We start from the raw sequence: 12,684 nt of genomic DNA, 5'->3' as shown, positions 1-12,684 counted from the left end.
GGGTTCGTCAGTAAGCAAAACTGGCGCAATTGGGGGACTGAGAATCCGCATTTCGAGATCGAGAAGTCTCTTCGCCCTCAGCGGGTGACTATGTGGTGTGCAACGTCCAGTCACGGAATAATCGGTGTGATATTCATTAATTGGACGGTGACTACTGAACAGTACGTGAAGATTTTGGAAGATAATTTCATCCCCTTTATCAAAAGTGACTCTGAGTTCGACAACATGTGGTTCATGCAAGACGGAGCTCGACCCCATCGAATCAGGAGAGTGATGTCCTGGAGGAGCGCTTTCAGGACCGCATTCCGGCTCAGAGGTACCAAGAGGCCACTGGCATGGGCCTCGATTGGTCGCCATGTTCTCCGGATCTGAACACATGCGACTCCTTTTTGTGGGGATATATTAAAGACAACGTATACAGCAATAACCCCAAAAGCATTGCTGAGCTGAAAACAGCCATTCAGGAGATCATCGACATCATCAATGTTCCAACACTTCAGCGTGTCATGCAGAATTTCTCTATTCGTCTGCGCCACATCATCGCCAATGATAGCAGGCAAATCAAACATACACTACTGGCCATTAAAATTGTTACACCACGAAAATGGCGTGCTACAGACGAGAAATTTAACCGACAGGAAGAAGATGCTGTGATATGCAAATGATTAGCTTTTCAGAGCATTCACACAAGGTTGGCGCCGGTGGCGACACCTACAACGTGCTGACATGAGGAAAGTTTCCAACCGATTTCTCATACACAAACAGCAGTTGACCGGCGTTGCCTGGTGAAACGTTGTTGTGATGCCTCGTGTGAGGAGGAGAAATGCGTACCATCACGTTTCCGACTTTGATAAAGGTCGGATTGTAGCCTGTCGCGATTGCGGTGTAGAGTATCGAGACATTGCTGCTCGCGTCGGTCTAGATCCAATGACTGTTAGCAGAAATGGAATAGCTGGGTTGAGGAGGGTAATACGGAACGCAGTGCTGGATCCCAACGGCCTCCCATCACTAGCAGTCGACATGACAGGCATCTTATCCGCATGGGTGTAACGGATCGTGCGGCCACGTCTCGATCGGTGAGTGAACAGATGGGGACGTTGGCAATACGACAACCATCTGCACGAACAGTTCGACGACGTTTGCAGCAGCATGGACTATCAACTCGGAGACCATGGCTGCAGTTACCCGTCGCTGCATCACAGACAGGAACGCCCGCGATGGTGTACTCAACGACGAATCTGGGTGCACGAATGGCAACGTCATTTTTTCGGATGAATCCAGGTTCTGTTTACAGCATCATGATGGTCGCAGCCGTGTTTGGCGACATGTCGGTGAACGCACATTGGAAGCGTGTATTCGTCATCGCCATACTGGCGTACCAACCGGCGTGATGGTATGGGATGCCATTGGTTACACGTCTCGGTCCCCTCTTGGTCGCATTGCCGGCACTTTGAACAGTGGACGTTACATTTCAGATGTATTACGACCCGTGGCTCTACCCTTCATTCGATCCCTCCGAAACCCTACATTTCAGCAGGATAATGCACGACCGCATGTTGCAGGTGCTGTACGGGCCTTTAGGGATACAGTAAATGTTCGACTGCTGCCCTGGCCAGCACATTCTCCAGATCCTTCACCAATTGAAAACGTCTGGTCAATGGTGGCCGAACAACTGGCTCGTCACAATACGCCAGTCACTACTGTTGATGAACTGTGGTATCGTGTTGAAGTTGCATGGGCAGCTGTACCTGTACATGTCATCGAAGCTCTGTTTGACTCAATGCCCAGGTGTATCAAGGCCAGAGGTGGCTGTTCTGGATACTCATTTCTCAGGATCTATGCACCGAAATTGGATGAAAATGTAATCACATGTCAGTTCTAGTATATTTGTCCAATGAACACCCGTTTATCATCTGCATTTCTTCGTGGCGTACCAATTTTAATGGCCAGTAGTGTATGTCCGAATATCATTAGTGAGGCTTACTTTTTGAATAAAGTGTTTGAACGCCGTAGTTTGTAACTAATTTACGTTGTTTTTTTCATATAGTTCAATAATTGTCACCTTGTATTAGGAGCCGGTTCGATTACGAAGGAAAGAAAAGTAAATCCTAGCAGAGCGGAGTGGGCGTACCTGCGCAGGTAGTCGAAGTTGTTGTCGGCCGGGGTGACCTGGTAGAGACCGAACTGTCGGTGGAGGCGCTTGGCCCTAGCCCGCCGCAGCTGGGCCGGGGGCGGCGTGGGCGGCTGCGGGCAGAGGTGGGCCTCGCTGCGCCAGCCGGCGCCGGCGCTCAGGTCCGGGATGCTGCGGAAGTCCGCGTCCAGCGGCAGCGGCAGCGACCTGGAGGGTCCGCTGAGGTCGCCCACGGAGCGGTGCCTGCGCTCCTGCTGCTGCTGCTGCTGCTGCCAGCTGAGGCGGCGCCCCAGCACGCGGTACGTGCCGCCACCGCCCCCGCCGCCCACGAGGCTGGCCGCCCCACTGCCGCTGCCGCTGGAGGCGGGCGTGTCCCTGCCGCTGCCCCAGTCCACGGGCGCGCGACGCTCCTCTGCATCCGGCCACCTGCGGACAGCACATTGGCGGTTTCATCCGAGGCGCCGATACTTGGACGCGATTCTGTAAAAACTGGTTGACGAAAACATCAAAGTTGTCTCTACCCTTTACAAAAATTGTCAGTTCCAACCAAACTGAGTTCGAAGAACAAGAATACGACACCAGGAATTTTTTGTTAGGTCTTGGTCGAAAGAGTCAGTATAAATTTGAGAACTTAATAAACCACGGAATAATGTAGATAGAGAGGTAAAAATTGACACATGTGCTTGTAATGACATGGGGTTTTATTAGAACCACCCCCTATTGCTAGACGCGTGAAAGATCTCTCGCGCGCGTCGTTTGGTGATGATCGTGTGCTCAGCCACCACTTTTGCCATGCTTGGCCTCCCAGGTCCCCAGACCTCAGTCCGTGCGATTATTGGCTTTGGGGTTACCTGAAGTCGCAAGCATATCGTGATCGACAGACATCTCTAGGGATGCTGAAAGACAACATCCGACGCCAATGCCTCACCATAACTCCGGACATGCTTTACAGTGCTGTTCACAACATTATTCCTCGACTACAGCTATTGTTGAGGAATGATGGTGGACATATTGAGCATTTCCTGTAAAGAACATCATCTTTGCTTTGTCTTACTTTTTTATGCTAATTATTGCTGTTCTGATCAGTTGAAGCACCATCTGTCGGACATTTTTTGAACGTTTGTATTTTTTTTTTTTTTTGGTTCTAATAAAAGCCCATGTCATTCCAAGCATGTGTGTCAATTTGTACCTCTCTATCTACATTATTCCGTGATTTATTCAGTTTTCAAATTTATACTGACTTTTTGATCACCCAGTAGATACTGTCTGATGTGTTGTGTTTGTATGTGTATATTTTCCCGAACAAATAAATGTATCTATTCTTTCAGCTTTCAGCTCTCAGAGGTCTAGAGAATTTATCACAAGATCTTTGACAACAACATACACTATAAATTTTGCTTGTGTGGCCCGGCTTTATTTTACTGCAGCGGAAGGTGCTCCATGTGTATGTGTGGACGAACTCTTTGAAATGGAGGCTGAAACTCGCTTAGAAACATTAACTGCGGTTAGAAACTCGCTTACAGCATTAAAGTTGAGATTCGTCGAAAAACAAATAAAAAAACACACACACACACACAGTGACGCTACAACGCAGTCCTTGCTGTGAATTTTTTCGCTTACTTAACACATGAAGCTGTTTGTATACGATGTATTGTCTAGTGTAAACATGTACTATAAATAATATGTTTAAATTATGTAATATTTAACACTGGCAAGTCAGGGCATATTTAGTTAACGTTGAAGTCAGAGACATTGTTTTCTCGTGCCGCTGGGCGCATGAGCGCGCCAGCGAGTGGTAGTAGCAGTGACGCCGTGCTCGGAGTAAGACGTACAGTCGAGTGCCGCTAGTCCTAGCTGTGTTACATCTAACGGCTAGTGTGTGGATCTAAGTACGACGGGAAACTAGTGGTCGGCATATCTGGAAGCATGGCCGGGCAAGTTATTATGGATTAATGGGCATAGCGCTGAAGAAACGAGGGCTTAAATGTGAAGCGCAGTGTGGGCCCAAGTCGCAACAGTAAAAGCCCGCTGCCACATTGTGTCGCTGCCGTGGACTTCCGTCGATCCACCGACAACGAGGGAAGTAAGATCTACGTAATTTTCGTAGGATAAAATTGTAGAAGGCTTGCCAGTGACTGTGCTTTTCTCTCAAGTTGAACAATTAATAACAAGCACTTTATAATCGAAGTGTTGCAGTTACACTCCACCCGACAATAACACCAAGTAGGTTCCTTCCGATCCTTACCTTGTTGAACCGAGAATTATTTACATAGAGGGTGAAGAGTAAATTTCAGACTGGTTATCGTAGTTAATTGTTGCACTCAATAAGCTTACGCCAACCGTAGTAACTTAATAATAGACTGAAGTAATAAATTTGATTATTAAGATTTATTTCAGTGCATATTCAGCTAAAGTTAGTTTAGGGATATTTCATGAAACTATAAAGCTTATTCCACCTGACAATCCCCCAATTAATGAATTATTATCATTCAAAACATAGTTAATCAATTATTGGCAATATATTTCATTATGAGTAGATTAAACTGTGCAAAGTACGTAATTTTAAAGACAGAATGACAGTCCATTATTCAAAATCTCGATAGATAATTATCTGTGTTGTGAGCATTGCACTTAGCTGACAAATTATGAACAAAATAATAATCAAAATACTTATTGAAAGTTAACCATTAATGTTTAAGTGTAGTTAGATTGTTATGACATTGTTTTATATGACTACTGAGCCTGACACAGCGCTTACGTAAAAGTTCCCGTTCCACCTGCTGCGCTACGAACAGATAAACTTTATTTTTGACACAATTATTCACGTATTTAACAGTAGTGTCGCACATCAGTTGAGCTGGCGACCGATTTTTTAATTGCTTTTACAACTTAATCATTTCTTTCGGCAAAATTTCCACTGACAAAATTTATTTCCAAATTATTTCCATTGTTTCATTTACCGATCGTTATTGAATGAAATTACTCATTCAATAACGATCAAGTTATAACGTCTCCTGTTTCCTGTGGAATAATTATTATTTACTTCGGATTCGGATGCCTTATCCCGACGCGGGTCAAAATTCATATTTCACGGTCATTGTCAACTAGTAATTTCGCAAATCCCGGGAAGCAGGGGGGGGGGGGGTGTTGTAACACACACACACACACACACACACACACACACACACACACACACACACACGGTGGGGGGGGGGGGAGAGAAAGAAAGAGAGAGAGAGAGAGAGAGAGAATAATTTCCAGTAGGGAAATGTTGCTTGAAATCCCAGTAAGGGCATTGTTGTTTTCTTTTTATTTCGGTTTCGATCAACCTTCTTTCGTTGTAGCAACATTCTGGCAGTACAGTTTGGGGTTAACGACTTGCTGAGTTTATCATAGCGTAGTGGGACGGATTGCATTAATTCCTGGTGTAGAGAAGAAAAAGAAAATTTCAAGCAAATTGATCTAATGCTGTTGGTTTTCAGTAGTGTATGAACAACGCCTTAAGAGGTGGTTAAGGGGAAGCTGCCGGCCGGAGTGGCCGAGCGGTTCTAGGCGCTACAGTCTGGAAGCGCGCGACCGCTACGGTCGCAGGTTCGAATCCTGCCTCGCGCATGGATGTGTGTGATGTCCTTAGGTTAGTTAGGTTTAAGTAGTTCTAAGTTCTAGGGGACTGATGACCTCAGAAGTTAAGTCTTATAAAATAAAAAATAAAAAAAATTGGGGAAGCTCCGACATTGTTGTGGTTGCAGTGGCGGTGTGTTGTTACCAGAACACTGCTGTATTTGTAAGTACCACCGACGCTGGTATTTGCCAGAGCTGTGGCGACTTCTGAATTCCCAGATACATGCCGAACATCCCCTCTTGGTTACATTGAACGTTCATACATTGCTACATTATTTGTAGATCTGTTTCTGGCGAGTTTTTGACCTGTTTTCTTTCTCTTTTCAGGTAAGTCGCAGCTTAATCGCCAGCGCATGGCGGGCCGCCGAGTTGTAAGTAGCTCTTTCACTACAGTTAATGTTTCCTCCTTAACTGACACTATCGCCATTTATTTTCTATCAGCACTTGTGTACGCTACTGAAAGATTTCTCGTTTACGCTGTTTCTTAACTGTGTGGTTTGTGGAGAGTATGGAAAACAAAAATCAGGATGACCTGTCAGGGAATTGAATCCCGAACCAGCTACGCGCCAGGAAGCACAAAACTCGTACGTTTTCGAGGCAAAGGACATCGCAAACGAGACGCTAGTACAACCATTTCCGGAGTGTTGCCGCAGCGTTTAAAAGCTTTATCGAGTAGGCATAACGGCAGACAATGGGCGAATTGAGAGCCGCATTACCAAAGTCGTTACAGGTTGGTATAGACCATACGAATGCGTAACGAAGATGCTTGAGAAAGTTGAAACAAATGAGCCCTCGGTCACAATTTTTTAGTCTTATTCACCAGTTTCCAACACGTCTAAGAGTGCCTTCATCGGAATTTAGACATTTAAAGTGGTCCATAACATAATTACAAATTTATGGGAAGAAAAATTTTTTAAAGAAAAAACTGTAAGTACTGACTAACATCAACAAAAGCAAAACGAAGATAATGGAATGTAGTCGAATTAAGTCGGGTGATGCTGATGGTTCAAATGGCTCTGAGCACTATGGGATTTAACATTTTAGGTCATCAGTCCCCTAGAACTTAGAACTACTTAAACCTAACTAACCTAAGGACATCACACACATCCATGCCCGAAGCAGGATTCGAACCTGCGACCGTAGCAGTCCCGCAGTTCCGGACTGAAGCGCCTAGAACCGCACGGCCACCACGGCCGGCGGGTGATGCTGAGGGAATTAGATTAGGAAATGAGACACTTAAAGTAGTAAAGGAGTTCTGCTATTTGGGGAGCAAAATAACTGATGATGGTCGAAGTAGAGAAGATATAAAATGTAGACTGGCAATGGCAAGGAAAGCGTTTCTGAAGAAGAAAAATTTGTTAACATCGAGTACAGATTTAAATGTCAGGATGTCGTTTCTGAAAGTATTTTTATGGAGTGTAGCCACGTATGGAAGTGAAACGTGGACGATAAATAGTTTGGACAAGAAGAGAATAGAAGCTTTCGAAATGTGGTGCTACAGAAGAATGTTGAAGATTAGGTGGGTAGATCACGTAACTAATGAGGAGGTAATGAGTAGGATTGGGGAGAAGAGAAGTTTGTGGCACAACTTGACAAGAAGAAGGGATGGGTTGGTAGGACATGTTCTGAGGCATCAAGGGATCACAAATTTAGCATTGGAGGGCAGCGTGGAGGGTAAAAATCGTAGAGGGAGACCAAGAGATGAATACACTAAGCAGATTCAGAAGCATGTAGGTTGCAGTAGGTACTGGGAGATGAAGGAGCTTGCACATGATAGAGTAGCATGGAGAGCTGCATCAAACTAGTCTCAGGACTGAAGACCACAACAACAACAACAAGTACTGACTAATAATACAAGACAGAGACAGTACTTAAATGTCACGTACAAAATAAATAACAGGCCAGAAGGGCTTTAGTCACAAAATATTTAAAAGGAATGTGTGAATATGAGCCTCTAAGGGCTGCTCATACCTGTACAGCCACAGGTTGCAACGGACTGAGGCGCCCGCGTTAACAAGTGCGGCAGGTGAACATGACATTGCAGCGAGAGCGCCATCTAGTAGCCGCAGGTACAACTTGGCTACTTAACAGTAAAACGTAGACAGGCGGTGTTATTAGAAAAGAGACATGTATTACGCTATCAGGCATCATACAACTGGGAACTAATTACGTGTGGGGTTCCACAAGGTTCCATCTTAGGGCCCTTACTTTTCTTGTGTATATCTATGACCTTTCATCAGTAACATTACCAGATGCCAAGTTTGTTGTGTTTGCCGATGATACAAACATTGCAATAAATAGCAAATCAAGTGTAGTCTTAGAAAGATCGGCTAGTAAAATATTTGTGGACATTAATCACTGGTTCCTAGCCAATTCTTTGTCGCTAAACTTTGAAAAAACACACTACATGCAGTTCAGAACTTGTAAGGGGTGTCCCACGAGTATATGTCTAACATACGATGACAAGAAGATAGAAGAAGTGGACACTGTTAAATTCTTGGGATTACAGCTTGATAATGAATTCAACTGGGAGGAGCACACCACAGAACTGCTGAAGCGTCTTGCAATACGAATTGTGTCAGACATACGTGACATAAAAATGAAAAAGCTGGCATACTATGCTTACTTTCATTCCATAATGCCACATGCGATTATTTTTTGGGGTAATTCATCAAGCCAAGCTAAAGTTTTCCCGACACAAAAACGTGCAGTAAGAGTTATATGTGGTGTGAACTCAAGAACACCCTGCATATGCCTGTTTAGGGAACTAGGGGTACTAACTACTGCTTCCCAATATATTTATTCCTTAATGAAATTTGTTATTAAAAATATATCACTTTTTCAAACCAACAGCTCAATTCATGGAATCAGTACTAGAAATAAGAATAATCTTCACAAGGATTTAAAGTCACTTAGTCTAATACAAAAAGGTGTGCATTATTCAGGAACACACATTTTTAATAACTTGCCAGCAGCCATAAAAAGCTTAACAGCCAATGAAATTCTGTTTAAGAGAAGCCTAAAAGATTTGTTTGTCGCCAACTCCTTCTTTTCCATTGATGAATTTCTCACTAGAACCAACTGATCTGACTTCTGCACCATTTCAGTGCAGTAATGTGTTTATTGCAAATAAGTATTGTAGTAGTTCTGTTATATGTTTATTACCTTATAAATAAATTTTTTAAATATTAAATTCATTGCATTGATGCGATCTTAGTAAATGAGTGTTTATAAAATGATTCTTTCATATAGTGTTCATTAAAAAAAAGTACTATCATTCCACTTGGGACCTGTGGAAGGTACATTAGCTTATTTGTTTCACTTGTATATATTTGTCATGTATTATTGTTTTTCTGACACGTTCTACATCCTGGAGGACCTCCTCACTATGGACCAATTGGAATGAAAGTAAATCTAATCTAATCTAAAGGCTGCACCGAGAATACCAAATTTCAGGCATTACCTCTCACCACGGACAAAACAGTGGACGACGGCCTTCTCTTAAGGATCGAAAGCAGTGACGTTTGCATAGAGTTGTCAGTGCTAAACAGACAAGCAATACTGCCTCAAATAACCAGAAATGAATGTGGGACGTACGGCGAAGGTATGCGTTCAGACAGTGCGGCGAAATTTGGCGTTACTGGGCTATGGAAGCAGACGACCGACGCAAATGCCTGTGCTAACAGCAGGACATCACCTTAAATGCCTCTCTGGGCTCGTGACCACATCGATTGCACCCTAGGCGACTGGAAAACTGTGATCTGGTCAGGTGAGGCTCAATTGTAGTTGCTCAGAGCTGCAGGTAGGGTTAGAATGTGGCGCAGACCACACGAAGATGTGAATCCAAGTTGTCAACAGGGCACTGTGCAAGCTGGTGGTGCTCCATAATGGTGTCTGCTGTGTTTACATGGAATGGAGTGGGTCGTCTGTTCCAAATGAACCGATCATCGACTAGAAACGGTTATATTCAGCTAATTGGAGATCATTTGCAGCCAAACAACGATGGAATTTTTATGGATTACAACGCGCCATGCCACCGGGGCACAGTTGTTCTCAGTTGGTTTGAAGAACGTTCTGGATACTTCGAGCGAATGGTTCGGTCACCCACATCACCCGACATGAATCCCTCGAACGTATACGGGACATAATCGAGAGGTCGGTTCGTGCACAAAATTCTGCACCGGCAACACTTCGCAACTATGGAGGGCTATAGAGGCAGTGTTGCTCAATATTTCTGCAAAGGATTTCCAGCGAATTGTTGAGTCCATGCGACGCTGAGTTGCTGCACTACGCCGGTATTAGGAGGTGTGTCCACGACTTTTGTCATCTCAGTGTGTCCTGTCGAGTACAACGCTCAGCACGGTTATACAATCACTTAAAACTGTCCGAAAAGTTCTTCCTTGTGAATATAATCAACCCGTGCGTGACACTGTATCCTAAGTCGATAATGTCGTCTGAACGTTGACCATCGACATGAATTTTTACTTTCAGGAATAAAACAGTCACTCGGTGCCAAAGTGGGTGAATATGGGAGGTGACTGAGAGTGGCACTTGTTTTCTCGCTAGACACGGTAGCCTGAGTGAGCGGGCGCATTGTCTTTGAGCAAGAAGAAATCCTTCCCCTACCATTGTTGCGGACGAACCTTCTGAATCGCCTTCCAAAACCGATCCACGACACACACAAAATACTGGGAATTTTCCGTAGTGCCAATGGGAACGAATGCCGTGAGCGTCAAAAAAGGCGACGAGCATTGTCTTAACTTTCGATTTTGTCTTTCGCACCTTCTTCAGTCCTAGGCGAACCATCGGAGGCCCATTCTGCACGTTGTCGTTTTGTGGCAGGATCGTATTGATAACATCATGTCTTGTCTCCCGTAAGGATTTCTTTCAGAAAGGAACTAGCCGGCCGAAGTGGCCGTGCGGTTAAAGGCGCTGCAGTCTGGAACCGCAGGACCGCTACGGTCGCAGGTTCGAATCCTGCCTCGGGCATGGATGTTTGTGATGTCCTTAGGTTAGTTAGGTTTAACTAGTTCTAAGTTCTAGGGGACTAATGACCTCAGCAGTTGAGTCCCATAGTGCTCAGAGCCATTTGAGCCAGCCAGAAAGGAACTGCCTCGTTTTTCATTCCAATCAAGTAGTGGTAGGCGTGCGTCTTTGTCTTTGTTCGAGAGTCAAGTAGTGTGGAACGCTTTTTCCATGCATGTTTCTCTTCTTCAAAAAATTCTGGAGATTGTCTTGAAGCCGGCCGGTGTGATCGTGCGGTTCTAGGCGCTTCAGTCTGGAACCGCGTGACCGCTACGGTCGCAGGTTCGAATCCTGCCTCGGGCATGGATGTGTGTGATGTCCTTAGGTTAGTTAGGTTTAAGTAGTTCTACGTTCTAGGGGACTGATGACCTCAGAAGTTAAGTCCCATAGTGCTCAGAGCCATTTGAACCTTTTTTTTTTTTTTTTTTTTTTGCTTGAACACTCGAGTCAGAAATGTTCAGTTCTTCAGCGATAGTTGGCATGAGGGACTGACGGTCGGTTTTCAAACGATCACAAATTTTCTCAGTGTTTCCATATGGACGGCCTGACCTCTCGTCCTCGAGCGACGTGTGTCCTTTAAAACGTTTAAACGACTGAGACACTCTTGCACGACTTAAACTATTATCGCCATAAACCTTTTTCGTAGAAACACGTGACTCCGAAGCAGTTTTACCGACCAAAAGTGAAATGGAATCACTGCTCGTTGCTCCGTGACACAAAAACACGGAGGCACTACGGCCACACGTCTGCTGCTTATCTCTGACTGTTGACAAGTGCCTGGTCGAATGACACCTGTTGCTTAAAGTTGTTAGCTCAATCTGTCACAGTAGTTACTGCGCTGACTTCGCGTATGCGCCAGGAATAAAATAAGTCTCTGAACTTCCTGGTCGGAAAGTGTATGCTCCTGCGCTCCTTCAACCGCAAGCATTACAAACGCAGATTATCTACACCAGGGTCTCCAAACTTTTTAGTCCGCTGGCCACATTGACTCCTCCACAAAGTCATAAGGGCCAAGATCTACCTAGTGGGATTAAAGCACCCTAGCACTCCATGATCACCGTATTGTAAGGCTAAAGGAAAGATGAAATCGCAAAAATCTAAGGTTGTGGGAATACCTAGCAGTAAAACGAACTGCGATTTTTATTTACTTACATAATTTTGATTGGTGGGCGTACCTGACCGAAATTCTGGCGTATTTTATTCTGGCGAATTTCACCGACAAAAAAGTATGTCATTGCACATTCTTCACGAAAGCGTCCTGCAAAGTTAACGAAATCTCAAAATCATTGTTAACAACACATTACTGCAAGACGTAACAGAGGTAGTGTATGTCAACCCATTGTTATTTCACGCGGCGCAACAATAAGTTCAGTTATGTAGTCTCGTAGCGAGTAGCAGAGCCAGAGCATATATTTGATAGTTCTGTTGCGTGATTGTGTCCATGTTGCGAGTGTCTCACGAGTTTTTTTAGTGTTTTATGCGCTGTACTAGTAGGCGAGACGACGAAATGTGGGAAAATTCAAAGTTTGAATTCGAAGAGACACGGGAAATCTGAAAATCGAAATACGTATAGCACGACTTGAGTATTTTTTCACTGTATTTTTTAGTGGAACTACAGTGTAATTGTGTTTAATTTAGTAATTAAAGTACCTTAAAAATAAATTCATTGCAGTTTGTTTAGGCAGACTACTCCCTAGTTTTATTAGCATTAAATAGCACAATTTTATTTTCAGGTTACAATCTTTTGTGAAGTTCTGTGCAAATATGGAAAAGAAACGAAAGGTTGACAGTGAATGTAGAATTTTTAAAGAGCAGTGGGGATGTCAGTATTTCGTGGTGGGTTGGGTTGTTTTGGGGAAGGAGACCAGACAGTGAGGTCATCGGTCTCATCGGATTAGTGAAGGACG

The 12,684-nt window shown here is 44.2% G+C and overlaps 1 long non-coding RNA gene across 1 annotated transcript in view; it reads right to left on the bottom strand.

The window, feature by feature from the left end:
- Window positions 1-2,434: 2,434 nt before the first annotated feature.
- The window catches only part of LOC126203547 (uncharacterized), a 103,212-nt gene continuing 92,962 nt past the window's right edge, over window positions 2,435-12,684 (bottom strand). Inside the window, exon 3 of the long non-coding RNA XR_007540293.1 lies at window positions 2,435-2,557. This is a non-coding gene — a long non-coding RNA (uncharacterized LOC126203547). The remainder of the gene's footprint in view (window positions 2,558-12,684) is intronic.

The sequence above is a fragment of the Schistocerca nitens genome, chromosome 9 (genome assembly GCF_023898315.1).
Source record: "Schistocerca nitens isolate TAMUIC-IGC-003100 chromosome 9, iqSchNite1.1, whole genome shotgun sequence".
NCBI classification, from domain to species: Eukaryota; Metazoa; Arthropoda; class Insecta; order Orthoptera; family Acrididae; genus Schistocerca; species Schistocerca nitens.
The sequence above is the reverse complement of the archived record's forward strand: the minus strand, read 5'-3'. Positions and strand labels throughout refer to the sequence as shown.